The sequence below is a fragment of the Lithobates pipiens genome, unplaced genomic scaffold (genome assembly GCF_037356315.1).
Source record: "Lithobates pipiens isolate NorthernLeopardFrog02 unplaced genomic scaffold, aLitPip1_a1.2 Scaffold_16, whole genome shotgun sequence".
Taxonomy (NCBI): Eukaryota; Metazoa; Chordata; class Amphibia; order Anura; family Ranidae; genus Lithobates; species Lithobates pipiens.
The window spans coordinates 233,713,418-233,733,419 of NW_027507748.1; the positions used below are offsets into that span (position 1 = coordinate 233,713,418).

General features: G+C 38.8%; 1 protein-coding gene across 2 annotated transcripts in view; it reads left to right on the plus strand.

Moving 5' to 3' along the window:
• Positions 1–20,002, plus strand: part of PLXNA2 (plexin A2) — a 469,574-nt gene that overhangs the window by 190,438 nt on the left and 259,134 nt on the right. The gene's annotated exons all lie outside the window — the stretch shown is intronic.

Sequence of the window (20,002 nt, forward strand, 5' to 3'; positions counted from 1 at the left end):
TAGCTTAGTAAGAAAACTGACACCAAAGTATACTATGGCAGACCATACCGTATATGTTTATTTGCGCTCACTTCTTCAGGCAAGCAGATATGCTTTTGCTAAATCTCTTATAAGTCTCTTATCTCAACTTCTAATAAGATAAAGTCAGAACCCCCTTCTGCTAAAAATAGGTTCCTTCAAAGGACTTCACTGTGAGCACCAGCAAGAAAGGTTCTCTTTTTTTGATCCTTAGGACTTGATGTTCCTTGGGAAAGCACTTTAAAGGCGCGTTTAAGGGCAGCAGCATGCCTGAGATGCACATTGCGCTGCTGGCGTAATATAGAACATCTTTTTTTCTGTCACAAGAGAGTCATATTTTATATTCAATAACTAAGGCCCATTGGATATCTTATATTCAGGTAAATAGTATCTAAGCCTGGGTTCACACTAGTGCGATGCGCACACCAGCGCAAATACAGAGCTGCTTCCCACACCGCTCCTCTCCCACAGGTAGCTCACACTGCCTTGTGTGAACCACTGCAGGTTTCATTAACAAAGTTAATGACACCCTCAGTTTAGTTCACAGACCGCGAGTGAGAACACCCATGCGATCCGATTCTAGTGCAGGGGAAAAACAGGTCTCTGCACTATTTTCTGTGCGAATCCAATACGAGTTTAGCCATACAACTGTAAGGCTGAACTCGCATTTCTCAGAGATTGCATGTGATTAGCACCTGCAATGCGGGTGCGAATCGCATGCGATCTCTGAGATCGCAGCAATCTGAACCCGGGCTTAAAGAGGATTTTTGGACTGCCTGACACTTTTTAAACCCAGGCAGGGTCACCAGAGTGCTCTAGGAGAGTAACAGAATTATAATACAGCAAAGAGCAGAATTATTGATTATTAGTTCAGACACTTGCCCGGTTTAGAGGATATGTCACACTACACCAAGGAAGAATAAATTCCCCCGTTTGCAATTCCTTTTATATACTATCCCATTTAAATTCTAGCTAAAAAAAATATTCAAACATAGAAATTGTAAGTGAACTGCAAGTGTTATTCCTGTGGCTATTAAACACTGGACGTCATTCCGTGGAAGTTGAACAAGACAAGTATAATGTCTGTTGTTTACTATATCATCTTTTGCCATCACGCTCTAACTTGCTCCCCTTATTTTATATAAGCTCCTGCCAAGATGGTTTGTTCCTTGCATTCCCTTCAGTGAACTTAATTCCTCGGTACATAATACCCTATTTCATTCTTTCTCCACTACACAAATCTACTCTTATAATGAGAACAGCCCTATTTGTATAAGTGTAAAGGTGCAATGATCTAAAGACCATTTATTACATATCTAGGCAATGATATTCCTCTTTAACTGGAAACATCATTGATGTGAGTTGTACCCACAGCTATCTTGGGTTCTGTTGCAGCTGGTAACACTCAGCTAATGCAAGGCTATGTTAATTCTCAGACTATAGCTTTGCGTTTGTTTCTACACGTGTAAAGAATTTTGCACCAGAGCGGTACCTGTATAGAAATCCCTGGTACAGAGACCTGCTGCTCAAACCTGGATGCGTCCTGCTTGGTGTAAAAGAAGACCCGTATTCGTTTTTTTTTTGTTTTTTTTCCTTGTTAAAAGATTTTATTGCATGTACAAATGACATACGGTACATATTAGATACAATAATGATTATACAATCAAGGTAATGAAATTTACTCACACAGATCCAAAAGTATTATTATCATTATCTGAATTCATTTAAAGACATAAATGGTCAATTATTAATAAATCCTTAACTAATAAACAATAATATCATTAATAATTTGTAAATCAAGGATCTTGCAAAATTAGATGCAATGGAAGACCCATATTCTAACCTAAAGAGATGTGGTGGGTGGGAAAAGTTCAATACATTACATCCTTCAGGTCTTAATCAAGATTACTACCTGTACATATTTTAAATTAAAAGAAATATACACACTATTTTGGGAGTATGTGTGACATGTATCTAATGTGTGTTTTTATATTTCTTTAAAAAAGTATTAACGTCAGCAGTATTTCTCCATTACAGTGTATTAGTGAGCTACACTTTGATGCCAGTTGTTATTTTGTTGGGTGGGTTTTTGCCTTTTTGTCTAAGTTTTAAAGTGTTTCTAAACCCACAACAGTAAAATCAGTCTGTATATGCAGTAAAGCAGGCTTGTTATACTCACTGTGGTACCTAAGGGGTTAATCCCCTGCATTGTGTATAAAGCCTGTATGATCCTGTCTCTTTAATTCTCCTCTTCTTTAACTGATTCCAACCCATCTACTGGTAGAACAGAGCATTAGGAGTCAGGCTGCACATGCTCAGTTTGGTGTGTATTGCTAGAGTGTTTTTTCTTTTTCTTGGGAGAGTGCATGTGATCAGCATAGGGCCAATCAGCACTGTCCAAACAGGGAATCAGGGGAGAATGAAAACTCCTCCTCCAAGTGTCAAGCAGATACTGATATAAGTCACAATACTGCTCTAACTGCTGATGAAAAAAGGTATTTAGCAGTTTATATTTACTAAAACTATTTCATTTCCATGTTCTGTGTACTGTGGGAGACCAGATTTAGTGAATCCAGGTTCTGGGTTTAGTAGCATTTTTAGGGCTACAGGTGCTGACGCATATCCTGTTTGTAGTTATATTTTGCTTGGTAGTGTATACTAAATTGTGTTACTTTGTACAGTATACAATATATCCTTTCATCAGACATTATACAAAAATAAACTCTACCGCCAATAGTTTAATATATTAAATTTTTACAAGTAAAATGTGGACCTGTGTCTATGAAAAGGATACAAAAACACATGTTTGGGTTATTATATAATTGTGGAAATTGACCATAAGTGCCAAGTGGACAACTGGAGAATTCCATGTACTTGACCCCCCTCTCTCCAGAACCTCTATGCCACTAGACATGTGGACTTTAGATACACAGAAGTTCTATATGTAAAATACATAGTTCAGGCAGCAAAGGGATCTGGGCACAAAATGTCTTAGATCCCCAAACAACTCAACATACAGGAGTTGATTTACCAAAACTAGAGAGTGGGAAATCTGGTGCAGCTGTGCATGGTAGCCAATCAGCTTCAAACTTCCACTTGTTTAATTAAGCTTTGACAAAAAGACCTGGAAGCTGATTGGTTTGTATGCAGCGTTGCACCAGATTTTGTACTCGCCAGTTTTAGTAAATAAACCCCATAGCCACAAACTAGCAAGACTAAAAAGTCCTCAAGCCAATGAAGGCATGATAGAAAATGTTTCATCATTATTGTGTCAGAGTCTACATCACAAATAAGCGGGTAAATCGGACTTTTATTTACAGTATATGACACTTGACACACAGCAAATTAATCTTCCTACCATTTTGCAGCCTGTACATTATATTGCAATAAATTACATTTTGTTACTAATATAATTTTGAATTTATTGTGGTTCTGTCTATGGGCATAAAGCCGAGTAAGATGGTTGTTGATGGTGGTAGATGCTGCATATACAGTGCTAGCCCTGTATGTGGTTTTGTTCTGATGGAAGTATTATGTATTGTAACATGTAATACGTTGTGCTTCGTTACGATGAAAGAGAAAGGAATACTATATGATTTCATTCACACCTACACCTGTATGTTACTACATGTTCTGCAACACATACAACAGGATATGTGGGGTGGGAGTAGTAGGGGTTGAAATGTGTAAACCTAAGCTTTAAATGAGTTGTAATACACTGCCCCCATTAAAACTACCCCTCCCGTCGTTCACCTTTACAGCTCTGGCACTTTATTTTTGGGATGATATCCCTAATTACGAACATTAGTACAGCATGTGTGAGGAGTAGCAAAAGAACATAGGTTAACATTAAATAAACACCAGAGAAATTTCCTTTGAAATGTCCTTTAATGTACAGCTTGTCTTCAGAAGTCCCTTGCTTCCCCTCTCTGTCATTACCCATTTGTCACTTCTTCTAATGACCTGCATGACGGATTAGATCATTTTTTTACAATTGTGGTAGACAAAAGAGCCAGAGAATGGAGATTTGCTATATTTTTCCTTTTCACTAAATAAGTGAGTCTGAATTGAAAAGGCATTTAAGTCTGATCTGCATTATGCCTAAGTGGTTATTCCAAAGAACCTTTTTCATATGAGCAGACGGTTTCCTTTTTTACATTCTTTTATTCTGTAAGTTGAGAGGTAATTTCTCCCTTTATTTTTGTAAAGCTGCTAGAACAAAGGCTGGTAAACACTTGCTCCTTGTTATGTCTCTGTAAAGCCTTGGGGATTTTACGCCTCTCTCTCATTAGGGAAACAAATTGTCTTCAATAAATATTGAACCATAATGGCACAAGATAAAGGATTTTCTTTGTGTGATATCCAAACAGAACTGTTTTAACCTATTTAGCTTTGGTTGATGGTACTCTCAGAATGCCCTAGGATTCCAAGGATTCTAGAAGTATTGCTCCAAGGTATCTCTGCTCAAAAACTGCAACCTATATTTTATGCCTTTATGGATCAAATGTGTTTTTTTTTATGATACCCATTACCCTAGTAAATTCTGACTTTTAAATAAACTCATTATGCCATTAGGTTGCTGCTAAATGCCTGTATATTAGTGCCCAAAATAAAAGCAAATAGAGGCACTTCATCCAAAATGTTTCTGTATTGGACAGTGTACAACAGGATTCATGTCTCCAGGAATGTGTGTGGTCGGTGACCCTGCCGCCCCATTTCAGCATATCCGTGGCATGTGGGTATTCTTCATATGGCTGCAATAATTTACCAGAAGATATATTCTATATAGAGGATAGTAGAAACATTTTCTGTGTCCTGTGATGCTTAGTAGAGACTGTGCCTAAAAATATTTAGAGAATTAACTGTATAAGTATTCTAGTAGATCTCCTTGCTTGGGGCATGGGCAGCAGTAAAGATCAGGTTGAGGAAACAAAGAAATGAGTTTCGGATAAAAAAGATGTTTACTGAAATGTGTCGTCTTCCTTTCTTTTTTTTTTTTTTTTTCATATGAACGTTTTTACCAATCATTTTCAATTTCATTGTGATGATAACTTACTTGCAAATAGAAAGCTAGTGGAGTGGCATCATTTTTCATAGGGACAGCTGCACAAAGAAGCCCATTTACACAAATTACTTCATCCACTGGATGTATTACTTAGCGTCATCACTATTACCTAGTAAATAGAAGCGATAGCAAGAAGACTGAAGCTTTATTGTTGACTAAAAGCTCAATTCACAAAGCTTTAACACAAGCATAAGTATCTTTATTTTAGACATGCAATTTGAATTTTCAAATCTCCTGGAGTACCTGGACTGTGGAGGGGATGGGAGTGGCTGGCTCAGGCTCTTATAAAGGCAGAAATGTATAGCTTAAATGTCACTAATGGAAAAAAAAAAAAGCACAGGGTAGGGTGCTGCAATGCGTTGATAATATACAGGGGACAGAGCCGAGTAAATATGAGAGAACTGTGTGGTGAGACATCTGAGTACCACTGTAGCAGTACATTGTTTTTGTATTGAGGACGATGAAAGTAAAGAGCACTGCATACAGAAATGGGGAAGCTCTGCTGGTTTATTTGGGTGTAATGCAGTGTACTGTGGAGGTGTAGTTGTATAGTCTGGTTGAAAAAAGACACAAATCCATCCAGTTGAGCCAATAGAAGGGTAAAAAATGTATACAATCAAATATACACAACCCAATACCCACAGTTAATCCAGAGGAAGGCAACAAAAAAAACTCAATAAAGCATGATCGAATTTCCTCCAGAAGGGGACAAAAGTTCCTTCCTGATTTCCCAAGAGGCAATTGGATATTCCCTGGATCAACTTTACCTATAAATATTAGTATCAAGTTAAAAAAGGGGCTAGTATGTCCTAGTAGATAAGGCACCTCATCCCTAAAATGTAAATATATTATGGAACAAAGAGAAGGGGATTAATACAGTGCCAACTCAATGCACTGGATATATAGAAAAAAACTCATTTTAATTTTATTACAATGATTAAACACATTTAGTACATTGTATTAAGCCACATATAAATAGGAGCATAGAAGCAAAGAGATGATGATACATATGAGCATCAGGTCAATTCTTCCCTACTAGTTTCGCCAAGGCATTGGCTTCATCAGGGGAATAGAATATGACAGAGAAAGTAGCTCCTGGCAGCCCAGCGGGACAAGGTCAGTGCGGTCAAATGTCATAGGGCAGCAGCCCAACACTGCCAAGTAGTTGGCTGCAGAGGGCCAAACGCAGGCCTAGTAAAAGCAAAAACAGAAAGACTATTGTAAAAAGAGGGGCTCTGTTAAGACCCAGATTGTATCATGTATGGGGATCATTAAACGATTTTTTTTGGTTCCCATGATATTGGCAGGGAGAAAAATGTACTTTAGTTTCTAATGTACAGGCCTCAGTCACCTGTTTTATAAGACCAGTAGCCATCTTGTCCCTTCCACACTGCAGTGCGCAAGCTGTGACGTAATTACATCCCCATTCGCTGCACTCATCAGACCTTGGACTCTTATGACCCCCAGTATAAACTGCCCACTGTAGATGTGTAATTTAATTGATTGACAGGCCAAGAGACTCCTTGTGCACTTCATCTTCCCTGACAAGTGAGGATGATGGGAGTGTGTACACATGCCCATTCACTGACAATGTTTTTTATTGTGCCTATTTACCCCTCTGTACCCCTGCCCACAAAAGAAATGCCTATTCATTATAATTTTTATAGCATTATGGGAATTGTACTTTTCCATAGAGGAAATGCACAAAAAGAAGATTTGATGTATCTGTCTCCATTATACTTCCTCTGGGTGCACTGCCAAAACTTTTTTAATGACTGAAAACTATGATGTCATACATTTTTAATCTTTTTACATTTTATTATCTAAATGGTAGAAATTAGTTCAAAATTCTTATTTAGATTTAATATACATTTTTAAATATGTGATGCGATTTTAACTTACATCCTGGAAGGTCAGCATTAAGGCTCGGTTCACACTACTGCGACCTAAAAGTTGCAACTTTGCCAGGCAAATTCCTCGCAATTTGCTGGTGACTTGATGTGACTTTGAAGTGAGGGAGGACTACACCAAAGGGAATGCCTCTGTATTCTTCTGTAATGTTGGATCCAAATCACATCAATATAGACGAGGATCTGACTTGGAGGCAACTTCCCTTAAAGTCTATGGGCAGGTGAGATAGAAGTTGCCTTGAAGTAGTACAGGAACTTCAGTAGTGCTAATTAAGACATGGGATTTCACATCATGTGACTTGTCTCACAAGTTGGATCTCAAGTTACAGCAGTGTGAACGGAGCCTTAAGTGGAACTAAACCCATCGATTTAACAGTTTCAAAAAAGAGTTGCATTCCTGGCATGCTGGGGATGCTAACTGTCACATTCGTTTTTGTCCTCAACCAACCTGTCAAACCATCAAATGGCTGGTGTCATAACTGATCACATCTGCAGCACTATGGCAGTTGACGATCAAATAGAGGCCAAGGTGGCAGGTTCCTTGGCTGAAAAGGTTAGTTTGGAACTTTAGGCCAAAATTAAAAATGAGCGAACAGGCAGCAACTTTAATGCAGAAGAGACCTGCTTTGTCTCTGCTGCATTAAAGCGGGAGTAAACCCAGTTTCAAAAAACACTTACATTCCTGGCATGCCGGAAATGCTAACTTTCACATTGGTTGTGCTCTCAACCAAACTTTCAAACCATCCAATGGCTGGTTTCATAACTCATCACATGTGCAGCATTATGGCAGTTGAAGAATTATTAGAGGCCAATATGGCAGCCTCCTTGACTGAAAATGATAGAAGGGTTTACTTCCACTTTAACGTTACTTAACTGCCTGTCCTCCCCTGTACAGTGACCTTCACATGCATATCTCACTGTACAAATCTTACTGAATGCCTGCACATGCACGGAAGTGACATAATGCCTGCCCGGCCAATGAAAGTGTCCAGTAATTGAGATCCAAAGGCCAGATGATGGGGAACTGGCCGACGCTGTATCGCTGGAGACAAGGTGAGTATAGTTCCACTTTATAAATACAGTGATAACCTGAAATTACATTTTAAGGCAACATCTGCTTTTGAATCTGTCTAAAGGCATTTAGAATAAATGTTCTATACTTACTATTTCTGACTTCAGTGAATGAATGGTAGGACTGCAAGAACGAAGGTTCCATTTAATGGAGGCTTTCCTAGTAAGACCAGCACATGTATTTTAAAGAAACAAGGTAGTTAAAGTACAGTACACCAATCCTAATGACAGCGTCTCTTTAAAAGCAAAAGGGCTGTTAGGAATCATTTTCCATGGTGTTTGCTCTTCCTTTGGACACTGGCAGATCATTTTAAGAGTCTGGGAGCTGAAGGGTTCATTAAAATAACATTAGGTCTTTTAGTGGATGGGCTTCAGAGGCAGTTGTCATGGCAACGGCTTTATTAAACAGCTGCCCTGAAGATATGGGGACATAACGGAGAGGGTGGGGGAAAAGTGAGAGTAAGAAAGACACAGAGATTCTGAAAGTCATCACTCACCTTTGAAGAAGGGACCCCAACTGAGCCAGACTGACTGCGGCATCCTTCTAACAAACACCGCCTGCCTTTTTAAGTGAAAGCATCAGAAATGGGAGCTGTGCCACTTGTCTTTGAAACCGAATGAGCCCGTTGTTGAGTACCTGTGACCTTGAACAAATAACCTTGTCTTTTTTTGTTTTGTTTTTTGGATCAACTTATACATTTATTAGCTTTGTTTATAAAAAAAAAATTATTTTTTCTTTTTTAGTGTGTCCAACACATTTTCTAAGACAAAAAACATTTATCTTTAGCAGCAGGTATTATACAATTCTTATGATGGTGACATATTTTACCGTTCAAATTCTTTTCTACAGTACTTACTGGGCTTGCCCCTTCAGTGGACAGTATCTGCAACATTAAAGTTAGGGTTTAACCACTTGAGGACCAGCATGATAACTATGCCACGCCACACCAAATGGCTTTGTGATATTTTAACTGACAATTACTCGGTCGTGAAGCACTGTACCCTCATGCATTTTATATTATTGTTTTGAGACAAAAGAAAAGCTTTCCATATGAAAAAAAATGTTCCCCTTACTTTCTCCAATATAAATTTGCGAATAAATAATATTTTCTTCATAAATTAAGGTTGATTGTATTTTGCTACATTTCTTTGATAAAAACAAGCAAATAAATGTAGCGCTGGCTCCTGACGAGCAGGCGCTATGGTTTTTGAAAAGTTAATTTGCCTGAAGGCACAGTTGGGTTTCGGGACTATTTCTCCAAATTTCTGATCTCAGTACCAGTCCAGCTGGGTTGCACTGGGTTCTCCTTGACCGCAGGTGTCGCTGTCACCGCCGGCAAGAGTAAAAACGCAGTGTAGCTGAGTGCCTTGAATGCCATTATTCTCTCGGAACCAGCCCAGTGAGAGTGTTTTCCTGCTGTGCATTAACTTTAAAGCATCCTTCCACCCGTAAGAGTGAGCCATCCAGCTGTTTAGGTACAGTGACCAGACTGAAAGTAGTTCATCTGTTTAATTTTACCTTCCCCTGTTCCTCCTCACCACTCATCAACATGCTAATGATATTTGTTTTTTCACTAAAACCCTTCTTCATTATAAACCTTTTTTTAGACCCAGCTACATCAATACAGTGTCAGTACGGTGCTTCTCTGTGTAAATTAGGCAGGCCATGGTTGTTAGAAGGGACAAGCAAGGTTCTGTACATAACTTCATAAAAAAACAGCACAGTACATTGCCTCAGCAGTCATGTCAAGAGCCCTCAGTCCTGATGCAAGTCCATGGATTTTGGGAGCAGTTATGCAAATATCACAATTCCTTGATAATGCTGGTTCTCATCAAGCCAGATAATGATAAGCTCTGTCTAATGTGCTGCAGCTTCAATTGCACACTGTGAAAGGCTCACACTGTGCAGAGAAATCAGAGTAAGCATTTTCAGTACAGTAGAAAAGTCTGTACACCTGTGCAAGACTGAAGAAAAGGCTGGATTTAAGCATCCTTTTTTGCACTCAAACCCCTGATTGTACTGAGTGCTAGCGGCCAACTTGAAATGACTATCCATGTAATTTATGATAATGATTATTATTATTGTTACTATTATCAATGGGAATTTCACCTGCAAAGGCCAGAGTTTAATTAGCTCTATTATTCTCCATGTAAAACCCCTGTGGAAGGTTGTAAAAAAGGTATTAATGTGTACAGGCGTAGAAAGCGTTTGCTATGCTGTTTTAAAGTACTGTACCTTTTGGCATCAAAATGAACTGGAATGATCACAACATTTTTTGTTAGTTTTTAATATACATGAAATTAGAAGTACAGTTACAGATAAATCTATTATATCCTATGAATGACACTTTCTTTCTTTCTTTTTTTTTTTCTTCCTGCCTTTCTTTCTCTCTCTCTCTCTCTCTCGCTCTAATATATATATATATACACACACACAATGTAAGAATTGAGTGCTGGACAAATGATTAGCATCCTCCTTAATATAATTACCTGGAGAGTTGGGGAGGTTCTGTAGTACAGTATGTGTTAGTTTCAGCTCGTGTAAATAAAGTGCAATTTCCTGATTTAATAACAGGATACACTTCCAGTAATAATCTAGCCAGATACTATAGTTGCAGTTAAAAAGTGGCTGACCGCAATAAACTTGGTTAGGTGGTTGCAGCACTTTCTAATCCCTAACTTGCAAGTGTATGATTTAAGACAGGAGCTCAGAAGTGCATATTATGAAAGTTATTATTTTTGTTATAATACAAAATACATAAATCCCCGTGTGAAAAAGTACAAGAATGCTACATAGTATTAAACCGAAAGATTAAACAAAACAAAACGACTTGCCTTGTAACATTTAGCAGCATTTAACACCTTGAAACAATAATAAAAAACTAAATTGCAAATAAATGTAAACCAAGAAAAATAGATTTGAAGAATATCCAACATATCACCCTAATGAAAGTAAGGCTAATATCACACTTCCAACAGATTCATTGTCCTGACACTTATGACGGGATAACTTTTCTAAAGCATGCACTAATAAGTGAGGCATTGCTCTCTTACTGGTGACTTACATTTGTAAGCATTTTTGGCAGCATAGTTACAATGCATCATTGCCAAATCTGGCAAGTGAGGGACACATAGAAAGAAGGGGAATTTTCTGTATGAAATTTCTAGGAATCCTGTCTCAGATTCTTTCTTGCAACAGGATTGCAAGTGTGACATAAACCTTATGTGTTGCTTGTTTGTTTTGCTTTATTTCATGTAAAGACTTAACAGTAAAGCTCAGCATCAGCCAAAGCATTTTATTTACTTTTAACTAGAGTAGTGAAGGGTTAGAGCCTCAGTTTTTTATTGAATTATCCATAGTGCTTTACTTTCCCTTCTAGTCAGAGTAGGAAGTGGTGGGAAATCTCTCTACAGGGTTAACAAATATAAAGATACTTTTACAAGTATTGGGAAGCGTTGGAATGTGTTACAGTGGAAAAAAAAAAAAACCCAGGGGGACCACAAACAACAATTTACGTTTGTCTGGATTTGGGCATTGACGTTTAACCTTGCAGGATTTTACCTTTGCCAAAGAATCCTCAAGATCACCAGCATCCCGTTTTTGAACAAGAGTGCTGTATATTTCACAGCTTTCAAAGACAGTTGATAGATGATCTGGCCCCATAGTTTGTTCACTTGTTTTTTTGGTTCTCCTGAGACAGAAAAAGGGTATAATATTTTCTTTAGAGATGGCAACAGGTAGGGTCACTGATAAGGCAGTACAGCCAACCCTCATGTACTGGGCCCAGGCCTCATCAGTTCAAAAGGGGGGCAGGGCGCCTGCTGAGCAGGAGGTCCAGCTGTACTGTCTTATTAAACTGTGTTTACTATGCTTCAGTTTGTGAATGAGCAGGAAGCCTCAGAGCGCTTCCTATTCTTCATTCATCTGTGCAGTTGAGGCTGCAGAGAAAAGAGACTAATAACTGTCAGGAAAGCTGTATGGGGCCCCTAGATTTAACAGCAGCCCTGGCAGCAAGCATACACAAAGAATATGCAACACTGTTACCACATTGGTGGAGGTTATTGCTGGAGGCCAGGTACTTTTTTTCTTGTCTGAGGAGTCAAATCAAATAAATGATTCTCAAGATCACTTTCATAGTATTGTTATAAAGTATCAGCTGAAGTGCTTCCTTTTTACAGTAGACAGCCACTGTCAGCTTGAAAGTGTCAAATGTAAAATGTACATTTTGTGATTCTTGGCTACTTACACATTTACACTTTATGTAGCATTTTCATGTTTGGATGGATGGAGGATGGGTTAGTATTCTTTGATGTAATAGGAGGGTGCTTTGGGGGTCTTTTCTTCCCAGATTGATTCTGGCCCAGGCTTCTCTCCATTTGTAGGTAGGAGCCCCCTACTGCTAGTGACTTCCTTGTAGGGATGGGGCTGGGATCTGAATGCTCATGCTCATGCCCCTGGTGAGAAGGGGTGTTTTTAGTATGGCACCAAGGTCACACATGCACACTTTTTTTGCACCTGCCTCCTGTGCTAGACCTTTTGGCTAAGACTGGAGGAATTTTTGTATATCCTGCTGGAAGGCCAGGCATTCTCTTGCACTTTGTCACCTGAGAGCACTTGCTTACTTTGCACTATTGAAATAGGTCACTTTAGTGGGCATGCAGCCCTTCCAGCCCCCTGGGTCTCTTTTTGGGGGGAGCCTGATCTATTACTCAGGTGGACCATGCCTCAGCAGGTCCCCAGGAGAATAGAGCCTGCCTGGTTTCAGCAAAGTGTACAAAGAGTACACCCTTTGTCAAGAATTGTGTGCTGCGGGGGTTCAGGGTTTGGAGAGCAACTGGTACACTCTGTCCACTTTTTGTGTACTTCACTTTTGTGCTCACTTTTTTAATGTACCTGGTGTTGGTTTTGTGTGTGCGCACTGCACCATTCAACCAAATTAAAAAGAAAAACTTGTAGCATGCAGTTTTTCTACTGTGTGCCCCCGTACAACAAGCAGAGTAGCAGATTCTAAACCATTTAGGTGTTCTAACAATACTTCAGGCTTATAATGATATTCATATGTCTGTTGAAAATCTTTTGGTAATGATCTTGGAGCATAGAATGGGCAGTCTATTTTGTAAATGGCAAGAATTTTACATAAATGTTTAGAGGAGCTTTGCTAAATCGATTTTCTATCCTATCAATGGGTTGAAGATGAGAAAGACATGCCATTTTTTTTCTACACACAGTTTTAAGCTATTGAGAGGATTAAGTTCATGAGAGCATTGAGAGGATTAACTTCCTGAATTCTAGCTTGTAAAACATTGTATATAACAGACATACAAGTACTTATAACAATATGTTTTTTTTTTACCATATCTCCAGTGAAGAAACACATCAACTGTAGTTGGAAGACACTACACCTGCCATATTTTTACATGGTCTTAAAAAATGGATCAGGTTAGGCAATGGGCCAATAGGCACCCCAGAAAAGCTTCAACTTGTCTTAAAACTTTCAAGTATTTTGATTTATTAAAGTTTACATGATACACATAATTCTCTGCCTATTGAGAATGATTATATCAGCCAATCATAGGGAATTGTTTTATCACTTATTCTTTTTCTAAAAAAAAAAAAAGTATTTGCTGAAAAAAAATCTGATACCGTCAGCATATGTTGTTTTCGATGTAGAAACATCTGTAGAAGCATTCATTATGAGATTTAGAGGAAAGTATTGCTGAATGTGCTCTCGTATATATCACTTCTTCATTAGGCACCATCATGAGAATAAGTAATACTTAAGCCTTTGCTTTGCTGGAGGTGACTTCTTGCAGAGCTTCTACTTCTAAGCTGTCTCAGTGAGCACACGACTTAAACTGTGACTTACCACCTTAGTAGCAGGTGATTCTGCTTCTCCAATTCTTTGAATGTCGTTTTCACACTGCCAGATATGTTTTCTCTGCATGATATATTTTGGCTACCCTCTGTATGACTACAGTTCAGTCTGCTTCTTCCACAGCATCACGTCCATGATTTTCAGTTTGATCATGAACTTGCTTCTGGTGCATTAAGCTCTACATTAAAACCTGTAGTATTTGGAATTGGGAAACGGCACATGAATGTATTCTGTTTTTTTTTTCTTCAGTGTTTCCTTCCTTTTATATTTTGGCACCAGAGAGGATTTTTTTTGTACATTTTTAAGCAGAAAGAAATATTCATTAAACTGTTAAAATTACAACGTGAAACAATTTAGCGTGTACAAGATCATGTGGGTCTAGACAGGCATATCATTTTTGGCCATGCTCGTTAATGCCCCTTCAAAATAAGCTCCTAAACAACATTTTACAGCAGATAAAGGTGGGGGGGAGTGTAGTCAGGAGACAGGGAACTTAAAGCCCAACTGCAGGCACCACAGAGCAGCTGCTAGAACTAAAATCGGTCGCTTCTCCTCCGGCTCACAGGTGCATCAGAACAGTTTTTATTACAGCAAGCAGTTCCAGTTTTATGCTTCTGTCCCCTCCCTCTGCTTAGCCATTACCAATACACAACCTTGTGATGATGCCACTGAATTCTAGATCTAGAAAAATCAGTCAGTTATCTAATGTAGGGTTTCTCAAATTATTCACTCTTGTTGTAAGTCACATTACTTGAAGTGTACCTAAACCCAGGAGGAAACATGTAATACAGTCTTTCTCAACCTTTTCAACACAGAGGAACCCTGGAAATAATTCTCTGATCTTTGGGAACCCCTGCTAAAAATGAAAAATCTAGAATTCATCATACATTAGTGTGATGGTCAATGAGAAGAATGCTTCTTACACTTGTGGTTATTGGGAAGAATTTCCCCCTTTACAGATAACTAAAAAGATCAATGGTGACCTTAAGAACTTACCTGAGAGGTAGAAATTGGCCATTGCTCAGGGAACCCCAAGCAACCTTTAGAGGAACCCACGGAACCCTGGTTGAGAAACCCTGATGTAATATATTGCAACTTACTAGCCCTTGGATGTGGTGGCTGCATTTGTCTTGTTTTTTCCATCAGGTGATACTGCCAGTAACACTTTTCACAAAGTGTTTTGCGGCTACAGAATTCTTCCCCCCTCTTCTAATTTTTAACAAGGGTAAGGTGTTCTGTCTGTGCTGTAATCTTGTTCAGTGCTGATAGCACTGCTAGAGATACCACTGCAAATTGCTCAGGAGCTCAAAGTCAGCAGTTATTTTCTTGCACTTTCCAATCGGATCTAACAAAACCCTTTCAATGGTATATTTAGAACACTAAAAAGAAGTTTATTTTTTGCATTTACATATGTTTTAAGTGGCTGTCCACGCCTGAATTGCACAGGAATGCGCTCCATGTTTCTGTGTGATTCCTGTGCAATTCAGTGTGATGAAATTTTCAGCACATTTATTTTAATGAGCAGAAATTGCACTGGATTGCACCAAAATTACTACATGCACTACCTTTAGAAACGCAATATAACAGAATCCACTGCAGTCAAATGTAATGCATTGCATTTGCTGTTTCATTAGAAAGCTATTGACACCTGCAGCAGATCATACAACCAGTGCATTTGGAACACAATGCGGAAATGTGCACAGAACATGGGTTTCACGTTCCGGTGTGAACAGGCCCTTAGTCCCTCCTAACTTTTGCACAGTTGTTACCAATAACCCCTAACTTTGTTTTCCAGACACCGCTTTATGCTTTAAAATTACATGCTTATCCAAGTCTGCTTTATATATTAAATGATCACTTGTTAAATATTTTAACATTAGAATTTTATATTTAAAAAGAAGTACCTCAGAGACCCTTAAGCTCTGATTATCCCTAGACTATGCTTTAAAAGCTTTTTTATATCTATAATCGCTCAGATTGAACTTAGATCTACGTGGATTCAATTAGACTATGCTGAAGTTAAAATGACTTCAGTTTGTGAAAATAATTATATTATTCATTAGATCAAGCAAAAGCAGAATGTATTTTACATTATTACTTGAGTCTTACCTGTGCAGTCATATGGCCACTAACTATGCAAGCAATTTCATGCCACATGATGTTTTCTATCTAGATAAGTTGACCACATGGGCGTTTTGCCAAACATAAGGGCATTTCTGTTTTTTGGCATCCAATTTTGATACTGTGGCTATGCAGTCCACAGACCGTTGGACCTGTATAGGTTTTGCCTAAAGAGGTATATAGTGGTCCTCCAAGTTTGGAAGCTTTCTTCACATACAGATATTCTCCAACTTTGTTGTTCCCTTTCTTAAGGTGAAAAAGGGCCTATAGACAAATTATCTTGTTTACATTACTTAAACAGAGGGATCTGCTCTCTGTGTCAACACTGTGCTTTTGCCAATCAATTTGAATAAGACCATGAGGAACATCTGAAATATTTCTCTTCCTATTAAGCTGTTGGTTACTATTTCATTGCTACTTTGGGTTAGGTCATACAAAGTCCCAGAGGGCCTAGTTTGTTGGACAGCATTTGGCAGCATACGTGTCACAATAGACCACTAGGCTACTAAAATCCTGTGGTTTGTTTGGCTGGCTTGTCTCTAGATACATGTCAGCTTCATTCTCCAATGTGTCTCTCAGATACGTTAGCATCTTGTTGCAGTCAAATGGCCTTTTAAAAGTGCAAATCCTGTCACATGCAGACAGAATGCAAATTATCACCTTCTGCCTAAAGGCAGTGGAGTTTTAATAGTGTGCCAGAATCTAGACAATTTAGTGCATTTTCCCAGTGCTATGTCTGTTTTCCTGTGGGCATTTTAGAGACTCACAGTAGACAAAATGTGTCAGATTTGTTCTAATCTAAGCTTCAGTGATGCGATACAACTTAAAATTCTAGGCAATCAGGTTATTACCTAGTTGAAAATGCATATATGAGAACTGTTTTACCTGCTAAAGGATTTTTTTATTCTGTTCAACCAGTATTGAGGATCTTACCTCTGCTACACTGCATAGTCATTTAGCTGAAAACACAATTTCCTGTTGTCATTAATTCATTGTGCAATAGGCAGGCAGATAACTCAGGATGCTACATAGCCAATATGTAATAGGGGTGCCCTACATGCTTGTCTACTTAGTGCATAGAAAGATTTATTCTTTACCCAGCTGAAGGACCTGGTGTTTAGGTCTAATATAAGGAAGTAAGAAATTAGTTTAAAAAAATTGAAGGATTGCCCCAAGGGTTTTAATATTGTAAAATCTTTATTGGACAAAATTGGTACAAGAATAGGAATATGATTTAAAATATGAGTTCTGGCTACAGGTGTGTACAGTCATGTTCTATTACAGCTGTCAATTATTACACAGTACAACTATCAATTGACCGTACATTACAAGAATGATATCCACACAAACCATTTCAACTTATTCGGTCATAGTCTTCTTCAGGGGTTTTTTGGCTCTAAAAAGATATATCAATACATCCATATGTCCAATACCTCATATTCTATGAGCATTTGTGCATGTGATGTATTAGTAAATTGATAATTACCACTCAGGAAATTGAACTCTACACTATAGCCTTAAATTGTTTTAAAAGATCCCAGCGGTCCAAAAATCTCCACATTCCCTTCCCATCTCCTGAAGATGAAGCCTGGGTTCTGAAGGCTTGTCCTCCTCAATGCCAAATGCTGGACTCGGGAGCTGGCCTGCAAGAGGAGGAGCCGAGAGAGCCACTGGGGGGCCCTAGAAGACTAGGATCAGGGCCACTCTGTGCACAACCAGCTGCACAGTGTAGGTGAGTATGATATGTTTGTGATTTAAAAAAGGATGCATTAAGGTGAAAAAACACTTACCTTTACAACCCCTTTAATTAACTAAAGCATCCTTATTTAAGAATACCAGATGTGATTACAAGCTTCCAGTGTTGGAAGAGCTCATGGAAGTTTTCTAACATTTATCTGTTTTGGAAAGTCCTAATTACCTGGCTGGTGCTTCAGTCTCCTCAGTAAGAACTAATCAGACAAAAAGAGCAAAGTGTGCAAGGTGGTGACCCCTTGTTATCTCTCATAGCTATTGCAGATGCCATCCAGATCCATTGTGACAGTTCCCTTGTTGTTTTCCACAGTGGGGAATCTTTTAGAGCACCGTGATAAGCGTAATTCCTCTTAATTTATGTTAGTTGCTAATTGCCTTATTTTAATGTTTACTACATTTATGCTTCACATACATGGGACGTTTTAAAACCTCCCCTGAATGATGGAACTTGACAGCTAATAACCACCAGTTAAAAACATCCATTGTGCCGCGTTTACATGCAGCGTTTAGCCATGTTTATCCCTGTTTACGTTTAGAAGCATGTTTTGCATTGCAAATGGTCAGAAATGTATCTTCATTAAAAACTCCTATATACGAAACGCGGCTAAACGCAAGTTACTGCGTTTACAAGCTGTTGTAGGCATTTGGCATTTCAAATGCCTCTGAATATCTGCCCTGAACGCATTTTTCTTGCTTTCCAAGAAATGCTTCTAACCTCAACTGCATGGAAACCACTAAACGACTCAGTGTACATGTGCTGATAAGATAACATAGAGAGAAGTTCAGGGGCAGCTGAAAAAACACCCAACTGCTTCTAAATGTCAGTTTACCAGCAGAAGTGTACATGAGATCTCAGTCTGTGCACTTTGCTCTTTGCTGCTTAGAGAATCTCTTCAGTCTCTCAGATGTGCTGGATTGGATTCTTCAGCGGTCCCTAAAGCCATAAGATTTATCCTGAGGATTTGGACCACACTGTACTTTCCATCAATGTAGTTTGTCCCAGCCCAGGCTGCACCCATCACATCATATTGCCATTTTTTATCTTTAAGAAATAATGAACGTGTTAGTTTGTGTGCCACTTTAGTCTATTAGCCAAATCATACTAGAAACAGTGGTGGTTCTGCCCACATATGCTCATTCAGAGTTTGCCAGTCAGATGCATTGTGTCAGTGTGCATTGTCATGTGTTAGGGTGTGGTCTGTTCAGTTGGTCCATTCAAATAACATTCAGCATATTTTCCAATGAAGCACATCACATTGTAGTGTATTGCCATGCATATGGTAATAGTGTGCACATTACCGCAAATAGGCCCTAGGAGTTTGCTTTAGGTCATAATAAGCAGCACCTATTTTTATTTAAAGTGGTTGTAAACCCTTACATATACCCAGTGCAGTGATGGCCTCAGGTGAAAAATGTAAGACATCATAATCTGATCACCAAAATATATAAATTAAAAAGGGAAATGATACAAATAGTGAGATAAGGGTTGCTGCAAGCCCCAACGACTATGAATAGAGAGGAAATGTCCCAAAGGGGCTTTGTGTTGCAGACAAAAAATCAAATTGGAATAGAAAAATATAAAGATTTTATTGGAAAAATATTAGCATACAATTGCAGGAATTTTTTTTTAAAACAGGAGCTCTGCAAGTGAGGCCATCACACATACAAAAGGTAATACAACTGTACAGTTATATAAGCAACATATCATGGTATAGGTATAGATAATCATGCTGGTACATCCAACGCATTTCGACCATTAAATCGTAGAGGTCTTCTAGAGGGAAAAGGGGTACAAGAACTCCACAAAGTATTGTAAAAATACTTGCATTTAAACAACGTGAGTCAATAGTTACACATGAAAAAGGAAACAATATACAGTTTCAAGCTCATATTTACCACCGACTGCCATATAGATAGCCTTCAAGGTGCTGTGCCCAGAGATTGCCAAAAGATCCAGGCTGCACGGCCAGAGTCCCCGGATCACCACACAGGAGCAAGCTCTCCCAACAAGCCAGTGAAGGGGCCTACAAGAGGCCACACTTAGACCCCCACCGGGGGGGGGGGGAGAGGTGAGGAGGGGCCGGGAGCCAGGAACGGGACCCAAAACTAAATTTCCAAAGCCACTGTGGAATTGCATAATGATAATCATGGATTAGAAGAGGTATCACTGAATCCTAAACCCTAAATAG